At 41.2% G+C, this 20,206-nt stretch overlaps 1 protein-coding gene across 4 annotated transcripts in view; it reads right to left on the minus strand.

Annotated features, from left to right (window-relative positions):
• The window catches only part of SLC26A5 (solute carrier family 26 member 5), a 53,921-nt gene that overhangs the window by 30,449 nt on the left and 3,266 nt on the right, over nucleotides 1–20,206 (minus strand). For 3 of the 4 annotated variants that reach the window (XM_032873309.1, XM_032873312.1, XM_032873310.1), the window contains exon 2: nucleotides 19,798–19,920. The gene's annotated coding sequence lies outside the window, so the exon portion shown is untranslated. The remainder of the gene's footprint in view (nucleotides 1–19,797; nucleotides 19,921–20,206) is intronic. The other variant, XM_032873311.1, reaches the window with a different exon arrangement.

The following is a 20,206-nucleotide window of genomic DNA, read 5'->3' on the forward strand; positions in this document are numbered from 1 at the left end:
ATTGTATGTCTTGTATTTCTTTTTCTTTTAAAGATTTTATTTATTTGACAGACAGAGATCACAGGCAGGCAGAGAGGCAGGCAGAGAGAGAGAGGGAGAAGCAGGCTCCCTGCTGAGCAGAGAGCCTGATGCAGGGCTTGATCCCAGGACCCTGAGACAATGACCTGAGCCGAAGGCAGAGGCTTTAACCCACTGAGCCACCCAGGCACCCTGTTATGTCTTCTGTTTTAGACTAGCAAGGCTGGTTGCCCATCTCTCAGCAAACATTTTATGACCAGTCTAGGAACTCATCATAATACCCAAGAACGATGGGCTGATGTATGTGAGTGGAGTCTGACCATAGGGCAAGGCGACCTCTCTGCCTTCCACCTGCCCCAACTCTTCCAGACGGTTACACGACAGTGTTGTAGAACCACCCATATTTCAGGCAACACACCATGCACGCTGCTTTAAGCCGTGGTGTCCATGCCTACAGTTCCATTCACTCTTATAAGAAATGCTATTTCCCCCCTCACTCTCCTTCCATTCTGCCTACACCCTGATCATTGTATCTTTCAAAAGCCTGGTTTTGTCTCCTGCTTCTCTAATCTCCTATGGACTGGGTCTATACTTACCACCTAGGTAATTTCACATTTTTCCTCCCACTGATGGTAATTATTGGTCTCTTCTAGACTGTGATTCCTGAGGTCATACCACATCCTGAGCTCTAAGGACCTAGCTCAGTCCCTGTCTCTTAGTTGGCACTCAGTATTTGATGAATGAATGATATTTTTGGGTTGGAGCTCATGACTGTTCTGTAGATCATGCTTCCTCTCTGGTTTTTATAGTATAGGAGAGTAAGCCTGCTTTAAAATGTATTGTTATTCATTTCCTCTGTACACCTCCTTGGTCTTCTAATGTCCTATTTCAGAAAGGTTGTATCTTCCTTCATAGAGTCACTTAAAGAGAAAAAGATAAGTAGATCTGAGGGAAGCCTAATAAGAGTCAGATTTTCTTTTTTTCCCTGTTGCAAAAACCCAGTTTTGCCATTGATATTATATTCCCCAACATCAATTTGCCCAGATGTCAATGGGATGGATTGTGATGTTGTGTCATCTACAATTGGTGGGGCCAAACCTGGCCACTTGGCACAGTGGCCTGGAGAGGGTTTAAAGCACTGATGTCAGGGCCTCACTTTGAACCTCCTGAAATAGCATTTCCAGGGGTGGGGCCTGGACAGTGTTCATTCGGTTCGTGTGGGTGTGGGCATGCGTTGCTATATGCACATGGGACGGCCTTCTCTAAAGGGTTGGAAGCAGCAGAAAAGGTGTTTACATTGAAACACAGCAGAAGAAACAAGATATTTCTTTTTTTAAATATTTTATTTATTTGAGAGAGAAAGAAAGTACAGGTTCAGGGGGAGGGGTGGAGGGAGAGGGAGAAGCTGACTCCCAGCTGAGTGTGGCGCCCAACTCAGGGTTCCATCCCAGGTCCCTAAGATCATGCCTTGAGCCAAAGTCAGAGGCTTAACCGACTTAGCCACCCAGGGGCCCCGGAAATAAAATATTTCCAAAATATTAGACATTCTTATCCTTATTCTCAAAAGTCCTTTGGCTATCCTCGACAGGATTCCTCATTTACACCTATTACTCTGAAGGTCATTTGTCAACCCCTCATTTCTCCTCCTCCTAGCACCTCAAAATTCTTCCTACTTTATGAAGCTGGGCAATTACATGAGTGCTTTAAAAGTTACCTAGGAGACACTGGCTCTTGTGTGCCAGCAGGACCTGACCTTGGGGAGGACAAGGACAGCTCCTCTCTGTCCACAGTGGGAAGGCAGAGTATGTGGACACAAATGCACTTAGGCTGGTGGACGTGGTGCTGGAAAGATGAGTTGTTTCTCTTTTGTGAATTGTATTGGAAGTGAGAAGTAGGGGCGCCTGGGTGGCTCAGTCGGTTAAGCATTGGACTCTTGATTTCTACTCAGGTCATGATCTCAGGGGCACTCGGCAGGGAGTCTGCTTGGAATTCTCTCTCCCTCTCCCTCTGCTCCTCCCCACTACTCTCTCTCTCAAATGAAGAAATAAATGTTGGGGCACCTGGGTGGCTCAGGGGGTTAAGCCTCTGCCTTTGGGTCAGGTCATGATCTCAGGGTCCTGAGATTGAGCCCCACATCGGGCTCTCTCTGCTCAGCAGGGAGCCTGCTTCCCCCTCTATCTCTGCCTGCTGCTCTGCCTACTTGTGATCTCTCTCTGTCAAATAAATAAATTCTTTAAAAAAAAAAAGAAATAAATCTTAATTAAAAAAAAAATAAGAAAGAAAGTGAGAAGGAAAGGGAGATGGTTGGAGATCTGAGGGAAGAGAAGTTAGGCCAAGACTGACAAGGGATTGCCAGGCACTACTGTGTCTACTTGATGTCTGTGACCCAACTTGTAAGTAGAAACGAGTAAATACATAAATGTGTTTTCTTCCATAAATAAATAAATAAATAAATAAATTTTAAAAAGTACCCCAGGAGACTCAGATGATCAGCTAGATCGGTATTTGACATATTAAAATATACTGGCTTTCAATTCTGCCTAAACTCAGAATCTCCTCAGGTGCTTTCAAAACCCAGAAATCCTGGGCTCCATACCAGACCAATTAGAGCCCAACCTTCAGGAGGGGAGCCCAGGCTTTTTCTTTAAAAAGCATCCTATGATGATTTTAACGAGTAGAGGTTTAAAACCAATGAGAGACAGAGAAACACACATGAAAAAGACATAAAAAAAACCACAAATAATTTGAAGTAATTTTGAAGATGAGTTTGAAATATAAGGACACGATTCAGCAGTAATACTACTTCTTCGATTCCACCCTTCTCATCTAGGGAACTAGTTCTCAGCCCTGGCCGCTCACTGGGGCAGGACTGGTGTCTGGCTCTCCTGGCAGGGATTCCGGCTTAATTGGTGTGGGAGGCAAGCAGGGGCTGTGAATGTAAAAAGCTCTCCAGAAGATAAAGCACAGGTGAGGGTCAAAACCACTGACTTAGGGAATGGCAGTAGAAACACCCAAATCCCAACAAAAAAGAAAAAAAAAAAACTGGATAGGATGTAAATAAAGTGTGGGCAATGCATTATATCACTGTCTTTGCTTATGTGTGTCTTTGAAATAGCTAATAAAAAACTACGAAACAGGAAAATATCTAGCTTAGGTTTTTCAAGTCTTGTTTCTATTATGTTCTGAAAACAAGAAGGAGTTATGTGTAGTTGTTAAAATTTACATAAAGTCTCAGTTGTTTCAAACATTTCATTCTAGGTTTAAATTAGGAGCAAGTCTCAAAGGAAGTTAGATTTTAAAACATTAGGTGGATTTAGGATATCATTAGGGTATGTACTCTCTCTAGCGTTGCCAAACAAAATATAGGATGTCCATTAAATTTCAATGCAGACAAACACCAAATACTTTTTGAGCATATTGCATGGAGCATAGTTATATTAAAATTTCATGCTTTATCTCAAATTTTACTGGGTATCTTATATTTCTCTTGCTAAGTGTGGCAACTGTAACTCTCTCTAGGTTAGGAAGAGACAGAAGTACATGGGATTCTCAAATATTTTTGAGGTGTTAGGATTCTGGCTATGGTCTATGCCTCCTTGAGATACCTGTTTGGCAGTTTTTTCTTACTGGGAAAAGAAAGGAGTTCTTGGAAGGGTAAGGACAAGAACGGAGAGGAGGATGTTATAAAGACAGGCTGTCGGCTGTCCTTCTGGGGAACTTTTAACACTCATCAATAATGATTAAATAATTAAAGCCACGAAGGCTATCAATAACTCCCTTATCAGGAGAAGAGTGGCAAAGACACCAAGGGACCAACACAAGCAGATCAAATGACCAGACTCTTATCTGACAGGTAATGAGCTTCCAATGTGCTGATTAAAATATAAATCACCAAGTTGTAAAACCATGCAAGCTTTCACTTGAGAAATGTCACTTCTAAGATGGTCGAAAGAGACAAATCTTTTGACAGGTCCTCCAACAAAAACACTAGCCACAGAAAAGCAAAAAGACCTAGAGGTTCAAATCCTGTTTTCCACAGCTATGAAAGAAGGGATTTAAAAACCGTTTTCATCATAGATTTCTAGGTTGGAAAGTCATCCTGAAGATGATGCAATTTAACCCCCTCCCCCTGTAGGCCAGAAAACAGACCCATCTACACTCACACAGGGGTAAGTGACATCACCAAAAAGATTCTCAAGACACAAACCTTGTTCCCTATTTAAAGGACACAGATATTTATAAATAAAAACTATGACAAAACAATGGCACCATTTTTAACTCCAAATTAAGGCAAGGATTAGTTGCTTGCCGATAATGGAGATTCACGCTGGTTCTGTGGGAGATGCTCCAACATGGAGGTCAGGGTCCAGCCCTAGGTCTGCTTCTCAAGCATCTGAGCCGTACAACATCGTTATGACAGGGCCAACTACACCAGCAGATTCCATACTCAGAAAGTGTGTCTGAATCATCCAGGGAGCTTGAAATGACAGATTTCCAGGTCATTTAGAGATGCTAATTTAGTAATTCCAGAACCTGCATTGTTTAAAGCCCATGCAGAGAGAGAAAGGAACAACCTGTTGGGAAATGAACCTGAGTGGAAACCCAGTGCTGCGGATTTCTGTTCAGTGATGGCTACTTAGGGCTCAAAAATGCTTGTTGAATGACTATACGAAAACAGCTTGCCTGAGTCTTAGTGTCCTCCTCATTCTCTCTTTTTTTTTTTTTTTTTTTTTAAGATTTTACTTATTTATTTGACAGAGAGATAGAGAGCACAAGTAGGCAGAGGTGCAGGCAGAGGGAGAGGGAGAAGCAGGTTCTCCGCTGAGCAGGCAGCCCGATGTGGGACCCGATCCCAGGACCCTGGGATCACAACTTGAGCCAAAGACAGCCGCTTAATCGACTGAGTCACCCAGGGACCCCCTCCTCATTCTTAAATTATATTTCCAGTGACAACATTCTGAGATCAGTAATTGGCATGCTTACTCAAAACACCAATAAAATCTCTGTGAATTTAGCTAGAATGGATTCAGTTGTCTGAAACTAACACACCCCACCCAACCACCACCACGACCACCACCACCACTAAAACACACACACACGCACACACACACACCGGTTCAGTAATGTTTTTCAGTTTGTGAGTATTCCTCACTGTGGACTGGAGGGATCAGAAGAGAGAGGGTTTCAGGGCATCTGTTCGTCTTTTCAAAGTAATCAACTTACATATCTATAACTCTAATTATAATTCTATAATTAATTACATAATAGTTGAATTAGTCCTAATGCCTAGGTTGATCTTTTCCTTCCAATTATGCAGCCACATGCCCAAACTTACTATATCTTTCACATAATTTCTCTAAGGGCATCAGCATGAACCACCAACAAAAATAAATGTTATTTATTATGAAAATTTTCTAAACTTCCCAGGTCATAAACTTTTCTATAATGGGCATAGCATATAGAAAAGGCTTCGTGAGAGTGCCTGGGTGGCTAAGTGGGTTAAGCCTCTGCCTTCGGCTCAGGTCACGATCTCAGGGTCCTGGGATCGAGTACCCCATCGGGCTCTCTGCTTGGCAGGGAGCCTGCTTTCTCCTCTCTCTCTCTGCCTGCCTATCTACCTCCTTGTGATCTCTCTCTGTCAAATAAATAAATAAGGTCTTTGAAAAAAAAAAAAAGAAGAAGAAAAGGCTTCGTGAGTTGTAGTCCAGAAAATGATTTTTCACTCATGACTTTATCAGTCTTTTCCTAAAAGCAATTTGAAAAAGCTGCTTCCTTTTCTCTAGTCTTCTGGGACTCTTAGCATATATTATCTGCTTTTCCTTATGAACAATCATTGATGAACTGCGGTGTCCAATACTTACAAAGAGCCAAAGGCCCCCAAATCTGTGCAAGCTGCTCCTGAATGTGGATGGGAAGCTCTGTGAGGCGACCACCGTCCCCAAAACACAGGGCACATACCCCCGCAACCAGCAGTCTCCCAAACATCTGGCGACTGAATGCTCTCTAGGGGTCTTTGAATGGGGGGGCGCCAAATGTACCAAAGGACTTAGCTTGGGGCTCTGCCCATCCTTTCCCTCTCTTTACAGATATATCATCCTCCTCTTAAATTCCTCTGCCAAAGAAGTATTAGATTTCTAACCAGAGATACATCACATGGTATAGGCTTTGGGTTCAGAAGGACCACATTTGGAGGCTGGAACTGGCACTTTAACAGCTGTGTGCATTTTGCTAGTGACATCAGTTTTCTGTCCCTTCTTTTGCTTATCTGTAAACGGCAGTTAGGCGTGCAGGCTGTGGAGCGACACAGACCACGTTCCGATTCTGCCGTGATGACAGGACATCTGGCACACTATCTCTCTTCTCTAAGTGGAGTGACCCTGGGTCCTGGTTTATGCTCACTGTCCCAGAGTAATTATCACTTCCAAAAGTGTCCAGGATTGGAAAATAGATTCTTTGTTTCCCTCAGGTTCTCCAGCTGTAACACTGAAATAAACATAACACTTCAACACAGATCTGTGAGGAATAAATTAGAAAATGTTTCCCAAGTACCGATCGTGGGGCGTGGGACACAGTACGTGCTCATGCTCCGTACATGTGACTGTTACTACTGCTGCGGGCAGGGAACCTCATTTCCTTCAATCTCAGGTTGCTTATTTGAAAATGGGGATAATGATTTTCCTCCATTTTCATTTAATTACCTTTTTGAATCCCTAATATATTCACATGGCTCAAAAATACATGTATAAAAAGAATTAAAGTACAGTTTCACTTCCATTCTATGGCTGGGAGGCAACCATGTTGTCCACTTCCTGTGTGCCTTTCCAGAAGTATTTCACACAGGCAGGCATGAACACATAGTGTCCTTCTATGAATGGTAGCATAACTTAATACTGTTCTGCACCTTGCTTTTTTCACTTATTATCTCTTGGTTATCTTTCCATATCACTATAAAATAGAGTCCTCATGTTTTTAAAGATTTATTTATCCACTTGAGAGAGAGAGCAAGAGTGCAAGTGGGGAGGGGAGAGGCAGAAAAAGAATCTCAAGCAGACTTCTCACTGACCATGGAGCCAGATGTGGGGCTCGATCTCATGACCCTGAAATCATGACCGGAGCTGAAACCAAGAGTCAATACCCAACCAACTGAACCACCCAGGCACCCCCTTGTTGTTTTGTTTTTTAAACAGCTGCATAGCATGCCATTATATGGATGCTCATAATTCGTCTAGCCAGTTCCAACTGTGCTGTGTTGGGGATTAATATAAGAATTATAAAGCACTTAGAATAAGGGACTCCATACATACCTATGATTACCTTTTAAATCAATCTCACACTTATTTCCTTTTATCCGCTCCATTTCTCAATGTCTTGGGTCTCTACTCATGCATTCAATATGATTCTACTGAGTTTCTACTTCCATGCTTGGCTGTCACATCCAAGCTGGCTTAGAGATCAATAAGCTATGGTAAACGTCCTCAGGACGCTTGTCCTCCAATGTCTTTGCAGCATTCCACCTCCTTTAAGGATTTCTTACTGGTGGGAAGAAGCATATGAAATGAGAGAGCATACAGGGGAAAAGAGAAAGTTCTAGGAATGGGAGAAAGAGATTGTCGGCAAGAAAATATCATTTAGGAAATGAGATCAAGGGCCTTTGATATATAAATCATTATTTTTTTCCTTATAAAATATATGAGCAGTGTGGAAATTTGGAAATTCTTTATTTTTCTCATGCATAAATAATACATATTGAGTGTATATTATAAATACATACATTTGTGCATATATAATGTATATTCACATGATATTGTCTTAATAGTTTTGCATTAAAACTTTTTGTTTTATTTTTGGGTTTTTTTTTTTTGAGATTTTATTTGACAGAGAGAGAGACAGCAAGAGAGAGAACACAAGCAGGGGGAGTGGGAGAGGGAGAAGCAGGCTTCCTGCTGAGCAGTGAGCCTGATGCGGGGATTGAACCCAGGACCCTGGGATTATGACCTGAGCTGAAGGCAGATGCTTAACGACTGAGCTACCCAGGTGCCCCTAAAATTTTTGTTTTTGAAGACTTTATGAATTTATTTGAGAGGAAGAGAGAGGGAGAGAGAATCTGAAGCAGACTCCACATTGAGCATGGAACCCAGTGCAAGGCTCGATCTCAAGACCCTGAGATCCTGACCTGAGCCAAAATCAAGAGTCAATGCCAAACTGACTGAGCCACCCAGCACCCCTGCATTAAAAATATTTTACTTAACATGATATCATAAGCATTTTGCCACATTAATAAACAACCTCAGAAGCATAATTTTTAATGGTTGCATAATATTTTCTAATATACATTTACAATGATTTAGTTAACCACTTTCCTTATAATTAGATACTTCGGCTACTTTAAGTAAGCTCTAAGCCCAATGGGAGGTTTGAAATCACAATCCTGAGATCAAGAGTCACATGCTCTCCTGACTGAGACAGACAGGCAACACCAACTTTTCGCTATTCAAGTGGAATTCTGGTTTTGATCTGTGTGAGTTCATATGCGATAGTAATTAAAAAAAAGTTCAACTTTAAACCATGTCAATACTCATTTTAAGCACTGAGTAACTTACAAAGTGAGTATACAAAAAGTACAGGTTGACTTAAAATAATATGAATGGTAGACTTTCAGTAAGCTGCTTCTTTACACACAATAATAAATGTAATTAAAGCAGTTAACATTTACTGAGACTGTGGGATTAAAGACTCACAGCATCCATGGGACGGAAGAATTATCCACGTTTTTCAGATGACATATCTGAGGCTCTGATAGGATAAGAACAGCCAGGATGGGATTCAGATCTGATTTCAGAAACCATGCACGTATGCAATGTTGCCTCATTAACGGCATGTCCGATTGGTCAGGCCCGAATGTTTACCTGATGTTGTTTAAATATTAATTATAGGCATGTATTCTCATTTGTCATGATTTGCTGCTTATGTATGTATGCTTAAGTATGGTGGTTTTTGAGCACATTGGAAGGCTTCAGAGAGGATACTGGATTTGAAGCCACTCTTGAATAATGGGTAGAAGGCGGAAGGAAGGGCATGTGATTCTGCACAGATGTGGAAGGTAAAAATTAATACAAAATGTTAATAGAACACCAAAAGCACCAGTAGAAATCCTGTTTTGAGTGGTTACGGAAAATGAAACTGGAGATGCTGAAGAGCCAGGTATTATAGGCCTGTAAGGGCAGGCTAGTTATTTGACTCTACTCCCATCCTACTTTGTTCTGTATAGCACCACGCTGCTATGGAAAAATTATTCAGTTCCATTAAAAAGTGAAGTCCCCTCTAACACTGATTTGCTGTGACTCCATAAGTTGATAAATTCTAGGACTTATTTTTCAGCTGGAACACTTGAAAGATCATTAATAGATATGCTTCTGGAATCTTCTTTGGGGTAAAAAGCTCAGCAATTCCAATTGGTGATTAGGTTTGAGTGACAGATATTTTAATAAGAAAAAGTTCTGAGGGGGGGGCGCCTGGGTGGCTCAGTGGGTTAAAGCCTCTGCCTTCGGCTCAGGTCATGATCCCAGGGTCCTGGGATTGAGCCCCACATCGGGCTCTCTGCTCAGCAGGGAGCCTGCTTCCCCCTCTCTCTCTCTGCCTGCCTCTCTGCCTACTTGTGGTCTCTATCAAGTAAATAAATAAAATCTTAAAAAAAAAAAAAAGAAAAAAAAAGTTCTGAGGGCTCCCTGGGTAGCTCTGTCACTTAAGTGTCTGCCTTCAGCTCAGGTCAGATCTCCACTCAGTGCTTCGTGCTTGTGTTCTGTCAAATAAATAAACTCTTAAAAAAAAATTCCAGGGTAGGGGTGCCTGGGTGGCTCAGTGAGTTAAGCTTCTGCCTTTGGCTTAGGTCATGATCTCAGGGTCCTGAGATCGAGCCCCACATTGGCTTCTCTGCTCAGCAGGGAGCCTGCTTCCCCTTCTCTACCTGCCTCTCTGCCTACTTGTGATCTCTGTCAAATAAATAAATAAAATCTAAAAAAAAAAAAAAATTCCAGGGGTGCCTGGGTGAGTCAGTGGGTTAAGCCTCTGCCTTCGGCTCAGGTCATGATCTCAGGGTCCTGGGACAAGCCCCACATTGGGCTCTCTGCTCAGCAGGGAGAAGCTTCCCCCTCTCTCTCTGCCTGCTTATGATATCTCTGTCAAATTAAAAAAAAAAAATCTAAAAAAAAAATTCTGAACTTTAAGTAAAAACAGAAGAAGAATCTACTGGTTTACCAGTCATTTCTTTTTCTAAAATGGTAAATTCAGGTCATAATAATACAGACAGAATAAAACTGCAAATACTATAGGAGGGTTAGTTCAGAAAAGCAGCAGTATCCCACCCCTCTTCTCCCCAAAGGTAGCCTTATTCCTTGAAGCAACTATTTTCTTAAAATCATTTTTTTCTTAGTTCCTCTGGTGGATTTATTTTGAACTCTACATCAGCATTTTAATAAGTGCTATTAGTATTCTGGGTGGGACTTGTGTTGCATGGAACTCTCCTGTGCATTTAGCATCTCTGTCCCTGATGCTAAATGCTAGCAGCATCCTTTAGTCACTTTGACACATTTCCAAATCTCTAAGGTTGAGAACTACTTCCTCAAAAAGTTAAAAACAGGGGACACCTGGGTGGCTCAGTTGGTTGGGTGTCAGCCTTCAATTCAAGACATGATCCTAGGGTCCTGGGATCGAGCCCCGCGTCCAGCTCCCTGCTCAGCAGAGAGTCAGCTTCTCCCCCCTCCCTCTGCCTGCCACTCCCCCTGCTGTGCTCTCTCTTTGACAAACAAATAAATAAAATCTTAAAAAAAAAAAAAGGTTAAAAACAGAACTACCCTCTGACCCAGCAAATGCACTACTAGGTATTTATCCAAAGGATACAAAAATAGTGATTCGAAAAGCCACATGCACCCGAATGTTTATAGCAGCAATGTCCACTGTAGCCAAACTATAGAAACAGCCCAGGTGTCCATCGACAGATGAATGGGTAAAGGAGTTGTGGTATATACATACACAACGGAATATTACTCAGTAATAAAAAAAAATGAAATCTTGCCATTTGCAATGACGTGGATAGAACTAAAGGGTATTATGCTAAGTGAAATAATTCAGTCAGAGAAAGACAAATATCATGATTTCACTGATATGTGGAATTTAAAAACAAAAATAGATGAAGGGAAGGAAAGGAAAATAAAATAAGATAAAAAACAGAGGGAGGCAACCCATAAGAGACTCTTAACTACAGGGAACAAACTGAGGATTGCTGGGGTGATGGGGTAAGTGGGTGATGGGCATTAAGGAAGACAGACGACGTAATGAGCACTGGGTGTTACACGCAACTGAGAAATCACTACATTCTACTCCTGAAACTAATATGTTACTCCTGAAACTAATAATATGTATGTTAACTAAATTGAATTTAAATAAAAAATTTTAAAAAATATTAAAAAGGTTTGAGAACTACTATTCTAAGTAACAGAATGATAAATCATTGAATTTAGACATCTGTGAATGTATAACCATTAAATATGAATATTAAATTTTCTTACTTCCCATTATTTTTGCTAAATTGTATTACTATTTTTAAAAAAAAATTATCTATTTGAGAGAGAGAGAGAAAGCATGTGTGAGAGAGAGCTAGAGAGAGCATGAGTAGGGGGAGGGTTAGGCTCCCTGAGCAGGGAGCCCCATGTGGGGCTTGGTCCCAGGACTCCCGGATCATGACCTGAGCAGAAGGCAGACGCTTAACCAATAAGCCACCCAGGCCTCCCTGTATTACTATTTAAATTTGTTTACTTATGGAACAAATAAAGGAAAATTCCTTCCCTTACATCTTCTGAAATTTCTATTAGACATTTGCTGGAACTTCTCATTATATCATTGTGTTTTTTAAGCTCTGACATTTCCCATCTTTTTATCTCAATGACCTGATTCCAGGCAATTTTCTCAGATTTCACTTCTGATTTACTTAATTCACCTTTGGCTCTAATACGTTGTTTAGCTAGAACATTAATTTAAAAAATTCAGTGTCTGGATTTTTTACTTCTATACCTTCTTTTTGAAATATGCTGTTCTTTTTCTCATAGTGTACTATTTTTCCTTGTTTTGCATTCTTTTTCTCTCTTTAAGAATTTTTAACACACTTAAGATTTTGTTACTGTATTTCCATTATTTTATATTCTCGAGGATCTAATTCTTCTATTTGTTTTCTTTGCTGATACTTCCTTGTGGTTGCTGGCAGGTTTTTCTTTTTTTTAATGGACCATATTTCATCTTATTTTTATTTAAAGACTTTATTTATTTATTTGAAAGAGAGCAGGAGAGCGAGTGAGCATGAGAGGTGGGAGGGTCAGAGAGAAAGGGAGAAGCAGACTCTCCAAAAAGCAGAGAGCCTGACGCAGGGCTTCATCCTGGGACTCTGAGATCATGACCTGAGCCAAAGGCAGACACTTAACTGACTGAGCCACCCACATGCCCCAGTTGGCAGGTTTTTAAAATAGTGAGCTCACATTAAATGGTAGAAGGGGTGGTTCCTCGTCTCTTTAGGCCTGAGGCCATGTCCTCTTTCCAGGGTACAACTGCATCCCTTCACCCTAGGATCTATAGCCCACAGAGAAACTCCTACAGGTTGTGCTAACAATAAGCCTGCACTCGCTGCTCTTACAAAACATTTTTCTGCATTCTTCTACTAGTCTTTATTTAAAGTTAAGTTTAACTTTATTTATTTATTAAAGATTTTTATTTATTTATTTGACAGAGAGATCACAAGTAGGCAGAGAGGCAGGCAGAGAAAGGGGGGGAGCAGGCTCCCTGCTGAGCAGAGAACCCGATGTGGGGCTCGATCCCAGGACCTTGAGATCATGACCTGAGCCGAAGGCAGAGGCTTAACCTCCTGAGTCACCCAGGCGTCCCTAAGTTTAACTTTATTTAACGTTTATCTTTTGCTTTTGTGTGTTTGTACATAAGTGTCAGCTTAGTCCTTCATGTTGCCAGAAGTCCCATTATTATAACTACATTAAAATTGTTCATTACTGGTTCTATCCATTGAATAGAATTAAAGTCATTCGTCCTGGAGCTCACTGATTACTTGACCTAATTTGTATTAATTTCTTTCTAAGTTTGGTGGACCTCTGTCAGCATAGGATTTATTTTAATTGCACTTGGGGAGTTACACTCTTATTCACATTTTCCTCCTTCTCATTTTCTAGCCTCATTTTGCTGGAGCACATCCTTAGGTAATTGATCAGAAAGGGTCCTTTGAATCTTTGAATGCCCAAAAATGTCTTCATGTCATCCTCACACCTACTGGATAATTTCACTGGGAATAGAATTTTAAGTTCAAAACATTTTCCTCATAATTTTTAAATTTATTTCATTATTTTTTAGAGAGTGTGTGTGACCAGGGAAAGGGACAAAGTGAGAGGGAAAGAGAATCTTAAGCAGGCTCCATGCTCAGCACTAAGCCCAAGGTAGGGCTTGATCTCATGACCCTGAGATCATGAACTGAGCTGAAATCAAGAGTTGGTCCCTTAACCGACTAAGTGCCCCTTCCCTTATAATTTTGAATGCATTGCTTTATTACATTTTAGTGTCCAGTTCTTTGATGAGAAACTTTATGTCAATCTTAAGTAATTTCATCTTCCCTTTTAGAAACTAATTTTAGGAGACTTGCTGTATTCTTGACTCTGAAATTATATAATGACTGTATGTCTGTAAGGATGTTTTTTCCATTCACTGGATGGATCTTTTTTATCTCCTCAACTACAGGAATTTTTTCCTAATAGTTCCTCGTCAATCTCTTTCCCTCCATTCTTATTTTGATTTTTTCTTTCTAGAGTAGCAATAGGTTGATATTGGACTTACTGGACTGCTTTATGTTTTTTCATCTTTTCTAGCATATATATATGTCTCTTTAACTGATTTCTTAAACTTTTAAAAATTCCAGTACAGTTAACATAGTGTTATACTAGATTTCTTTTTTTTTTAAATTTTATTTATTTATTTGACAGAGAGAGAGAGAGAGAGAGAGATTACAAGTAGGCAGAGCAGCAGGCAGAGATAGAGGGGGAAGCAGGCTCCCTGCTGAGCAGAGAGCCTGACTGGGGGGGCTCGATCCCAGGACTCTGAGATCATGACCTGAGCCAAAGGCAGAAGAGTCTTAACCCACTGAGCCACCCAGGCACCCCAATCAAACACATTTTTAATATAAAATGCATAGAAGTATGGAGAAGGATTTGAAAGCATTTACCACAAAACTGTAAATAGAGGTTACATTTGGATGGTGGAAGAGTAATTTTATTTTAATCTGTACTTTCTAGGATTTCCACAGTACACACTATTATTTTTTTAACAAACGTAATAAAACCAAGCTGTAAGTGCTGAAGATAGGAGTACACAGGACTTTTTGAATCCTCTCAGAGAAAGTGTCTGCAAACACAGGAGACTCTTGGTTGAAGAGTGACAGTTATGTTCAGAGACCTCTCAGAACCCCAGGTTTGAGAACACCACTAACTGAGAGAGAGATGTGGATACTCTGCTTGACTGATCTAAGCTATCAGGTTTGTTTTTGTTACCTGCTTCACGTATAACCCTAGAGGCAGGTACTATATTTTCTGTTGTCAGTTAACATACCAGGTCCCCAGTGGCAGCTGAAACCAGAGCCACTGAGCGCCTGCTGTGGGAATCACCCTCAAGGGGCCCGGTGGGTAATGACAAGGACTGAAGTGACCCAGAGAGCCTGTGCCAACCCAAAGTAGTTAGCTCCCACCCAGCTCTGGCTGAATACTGGCTTCCATTTAAAAATTTTCTTTACATTCAGGTTCAATTTACATACAGTGAGCTGCCTACATTAGTATGTGGTTTAATGAGCTCCACTGTGCATTTCAGACTATTATAAATAGAACCTTCTCATCAACCAGAAATTTTCCTTGGGCTCATATCTAGTTAATCCCTGCCATATCCCTAAAATCACCAAAGATTAGTTTTGCCTATTCTATAACTTTTATTATTTATTTGATATACTTATTTATTATATATTTAGATATATGTAATTAAATATATGTTATATATAAAATATAATTTATGATATAAATAATATATAAATATATATTTATATTTGAGATATTTATATATTTATTTATTTGAGAGAAAGAGTGTAGGGGGAGGTGGGGAGGTGGGGAGGCAGAGGAGCAGAGGGAGAGGGAGAGAGAAACTTATGGAGACACCACACTGAGCGCAGAGCCCAAAGTGGGACTGGATCTTAGGACCCTGAATCATAACCTGAACGGAAACCAAGAGTTGGATGCTCAACTGACCGAGCCACCCAGGCTCTGCATTCCACAACTTCATATAAACAGAACATCCAATTTTTTTTTTTAAGATTTTTTATTTATTTATTTGACAGAGATCACAAGTAGGCAGAGAGGCAGGCAGAGAGAGAGAAGGGGAAGCAGGCTCCCTGCTGAGCAGAGAGCCCGATGCAGTGTTCAGTCCCAGGACCCTGGGATCATGACCTGAGCTAAAGGCAGAGGCTTTAACCCACTGAGCCACCCAGGTGCCCCAGAACATCCAATTTCTAAAGAGAACTTGAAACAACATTTTGACAAAACTATCACCTTTTCAATGTTACACAAGTATTTATAAAACCACGTGCAGACCCAACAAAACACGCAGACTAAATTCAGCCAACCAGCAGTGCGGCCCCTTTCTGCCTGGGCTACAGGAGAAACCAAGATATATTTTGCATACATTTATTAACTTCTCTCACCATTGTTGGCTTTGATAGTACCTGACAGTTTTTATTCTTTACCAATTAGTAGTGCATTCTTTTATTTTTTATTTTTAAAGATTTATATTTATTTATTTGACACAGAGAGACAGAGAGAGAGAGAGAGAGAGAGAGAGCGCGCGCGCGCCCACAAGCAGGGGGAGGGGCAGCAGGCAGAGGGAGAAGCAGACTCACCTCTGATCAGGGAGCCTTATGCGGGGCTCAATCTCAGGATCCTGGGATCATGACCCAAGCTGAAGGCAGATGCTTAACGGACTAAGCACCCGGGCGCCCCCTAGTAGTGCATTTTTTAAAAAGGAAGGGAGAGCCTCACCTGAAGGGTACCAAGCCAGCAAGGAGAATGGGAGGCTGAATCCCACTTCATGGCCAGCCTTGGGGAGAAAGGAATCCCAAGGGAAAGAATGGGTTGGGGCTTATTGGTGAGGAAGGGAAAGCTGGAGACGACCAGGAGGTTGTAACAAAGAAGAAACAGAGAAACAGATCACAGGGCTGCTGGAATTTTGACTGAACAGTAAGAAACCTCATCTTCCTATCCCTTCACAAGAACCCCCCTGAAAAGGTCCTAAAAGGCCCCATTCCATCTTCAGCATTCTCCCAGGCTCCTGCCCCACACCCGCCACTTTCATTTCCTCCTACTCCCCACCTTGTCACTCTGCTCTAGCCACGGGGATCTCCCTGCTGTGTGCCAGGCATGCACGCGACTCCTGCCCCAGAGCTCCCCAGAACCTTCTCCGTCACCACCTTCAAGTCTGTGCTCAACATCATTCTCTCAGCTGAAGCTTTTCCTAACTATCTTATTTCAAAAATTGCACAACCAGCCCCTCCACTGCCTTCTTCCCAGCTTTATTTTTACTCATAGCACACATCACTCTCTGACTCACACTGTACATTAATTCATTTTCTGTCTGATCTCTTCCCTTCATGAGAATGAAAGCCAAAAGGGGACAGGCACAGAACAGGAATTCAATGGTCATTTGTTGAATGAAAGAGTGAACTGAGGAAGAAAAGAAGAAATGAAAACCCCTGCTAGCTTTAGACTCTGTTGTTAAAAGTGTTCGATCAGACAGGGTCTAGTTAAGAAAATTTTATCATTTCTAATTACCTTGCAACATTTCCACTGGAGATTCTTTTCAGATTACCTTGCAACATTTAATTGTTTTGAGGGAGTAAAGATGTAAAAAGCAAATGAGGGGCACCTGGGTGGCTCAGTGGGTTAAGGCCTCTGCCTTCGGCTCAGGTCATGATCCCAGGGCCCTGGGATGGAGCCCCATGTCAGGCTCTCTGCTCAGCGGGGAGGAGAGGAGGACTCTCTCTGCCTGCCTCTCTACCTACTCCTCTGTCAAATAAATAAATAAAATCTTAAAAAAAAAAAAAAAAAGCAAATGAATTATTATCCTAGGGACCAGAACAACCCTAACAATACTAACTTCAAAAATTAGGTTTGTGGGAGGAACAATGCTTAAACACATAACTGGACATTTGAGTTAATAATTAAGACTTTTACTTAGAGTTTTAACTTAAAGTTATGAGGACAAAACCCATCTTTTCAGAGTCCATTTACTCCTCTATCTTGCTTTTAAAGATTTTAAGTAATCTCTGCACCCTATGTGGGACTCGAACACATAACCGTGAAATCAAGAGTCACAATCTCCACCTGAGCCAGCCAGGTGCCCCACATTTACTCTTAATTTATTTAAGAAGAAGGTAAAGAATAAATTATGAAATAATGAAACAGCATATGCCCAATATTATTAAATATTTGAGACTAATGATCAATAATAAACATATAAAAATGAATCCAATACAAGATCTTTTTTTTTTTTTTTTAAATGGCAGGGATGTAACCTCTCTAGGCAGATGGAAAGGGCTGGGGGCTGAGCTCGTTCTGTAGGTCTCCATTAGATTTTTGATACCATGTAAGGCCTTTTCCTGTCAAACACAAAGGTAAAGCACTCTGGTGTCAGTAGCTTTCCTAAGCTAAGAAAAAAATACATTCCCCAACCCAAGACATTATTTGGAATTAGCCCAGGTCCTGGGATTGGCCAATGCTGGATGAGACCAAGTGTGTCCAGCCTGCCAGTTCACCTACGGAGACACGCTCTATCCACCACGTTTGGAAGACAGCAGGGAACATGCTGGAATCATGGGCCACAAGTCCGTATTTTTCAACACACAGCATGTGAAATACAATGATTTGCTTGAATTTTGGAATGCCTGAGAATAAACTTGGAGCAGCTCTAAGGTGAAGAGTAGAGAAAAGAAATTAAGTGTAGCTCCTTGTAATCCATGGGCCTTCTTTCCCTTGTTCGAGGTTTCCTCCTTAATGCCTTTCTATCTTTTGTCAACTCATGTCCATTTCTCTTTTACTGCTCTGACAGTCAAAAATACATAGTTTTTATCTTCTTCTAGGTGTTTTGGGATGTGAAGGGGAGTAGGAGAAAAAAGAGTAGGATAAAATAAATAAATTTCATGGATTACAATAAGTTTTATCTTTAAGTCTAAGAATAATTTTCAAAGTGTGAACCTCTACAGAATTAACAATGTAATGGCAACAAGACTGGGTCCCAAACAAATGATTAAGGTAAACAATATGCTCTTTTTTTCCTGTCCCACTTCTGGTAACTGGAGAGTCTACAACTACCTGAGAAGGTGTGAGGATCAACTTTTTTATCTTAGTTTGGACACAGAAGCTCACATTTCAGCAACAATCAAGGTCATCATCTTTATCCTTTGCTGACACTTTTCTCCCATACCCCTACCAGTCACAGATCACTTCTAGGAAAAAATTTCAACAGGCTATTGAACACTGGCATGGATACCCAGAAGAGAGAGATAATCATCTCTGGGGACATTTAGGAACAGTTAATCATCTTGGATAGGCAGAATTACACCAAGTTCAGTCCATCAAAACGTACTGGGTGTTAAGGACTCGTAAAGCATTGTGGGAATACTGAACCAGTGAGAAGGCACAGCACCTTCCTGCATAAACTGAAGTCACCTGACAGGGATTGCTTCTAAGGAAGGCATGTTAGGCTTGGTTACCACTGAGTCTATGTAATCCTGGGCCAGGCTATGATAGAAGGGATTTTATGGGGCTGCTTTCTATCTTCAGGTGACATAATCTTAGAATCAGTTGTTGGTGATTATTTAACCCAGTGATTTTCAATCTTGGCTGGATATTAGTATTTCCTGGTAGGGGGACGGGGAGGCTTTTGAAAGAGAGAGATGTCTAGATGCCCCAGTCCAGTTAAATCAAAATCTCTGACCCAGCACTTTTCTTTTTTATAAACTCTCCCTCTGATTCAAATGCACAGAATTATACTTTAGTAGTTGAGAATCACTGATCCCATATGACACAGAAAAAAATGAATGTCCAAAGAACCTAATTGACTTGTTACTTGTCCAAGATCACATACCTAGTTAAGGTCAGAGCTTGGATTAAAACCGTGATCTCAGGGCACCTGGGTGGCTGGCTCAGTCGGTTAAGTGTCTGCCTTCAGCTCAGGTTATGATCCCAGAGTCCTGGGATCAAGCCCCATGTTGGGGTGGGGGGAAATTCCTGCTCAGCAGGGAGTCTGCCTCTCTCTCTGCTCTCCCTCTCTCTTACTTTGTCTCTCTCAAATAAATAAATAAAATATTAACAAAAATAAAACCATGATTTCCACCAGTTTACTCATCCAATTAATGTCTACCAGTGGCATTCTAAGGTTGTGACCAACTCCATAGCTGTCACTCAGTAAGATAAGTCAAAGCTGCTTCATATCTAAAGATCATTTAGGCTGGTCCTGATCCAAGTTAAAAAAAGAGAAAGTAAGCTGTGCTGCTTCTGGCATCTTCTCTCTTACCCTTTTCTTCCAAATTGTGGTGTACGATTCAGGACTCTGGAAGCGTTAAGAAATCCCGTGCTCCTCATCAAATCCATCACAACCTATGACCCACTTTCCCAGTTTCCTACTGCCAGGTGGCTCTCTACCTACCCGAGTCCAATGTACAACACGGAGGGCAGGGGACAGGTCCCCAGATGAGAGGTCCGGTACAATTCAGTGAAACTGTAATTTGTAGGGCTGAGAGCTGGAGCAGGGAGAGCTTGCTCCTCGGCCCTAGGACAGAAGAAAGGAAAGTTAATCCAGTGGTTGCTGGTTTGTTCTTTGAAAGAAGTTACGTCCAAAATGTTTCCTGATGCTGATTCCTAATAACCAACCAACTCTCTCCCAAGACGCAACTACTGCTATCACAGTGGTTTTTTTTTTTTTTTTAAGATTTTATTTATTTGAGACAGAGATCACAAGTAGACAGGCAGGCAGAGAGAGAGGAAGGGAAGCTGGCTCCCTGCTGAGCAGAGAGGCTGATGTGGGGCTCAATCCCAAGACCCTGTGATCATGACCT

The sequence above is a fragment of the Lontra canadensis genome, unplaced genomic scaffold (genome assembly GCF_010015895.1).
Source record: "Lontra canadensis isolate GAN:19392208 unplaced genomic scaffold, GSC_riverotter_1.0 scaffold48, whole genome shotgun sequence".
Classification (NCBI taxonomy): Eukaryota; Metazoa; Chordata; class Mammalia; order Carnivora; family Mustelidae; genus Lontra; species Lontra canadensis.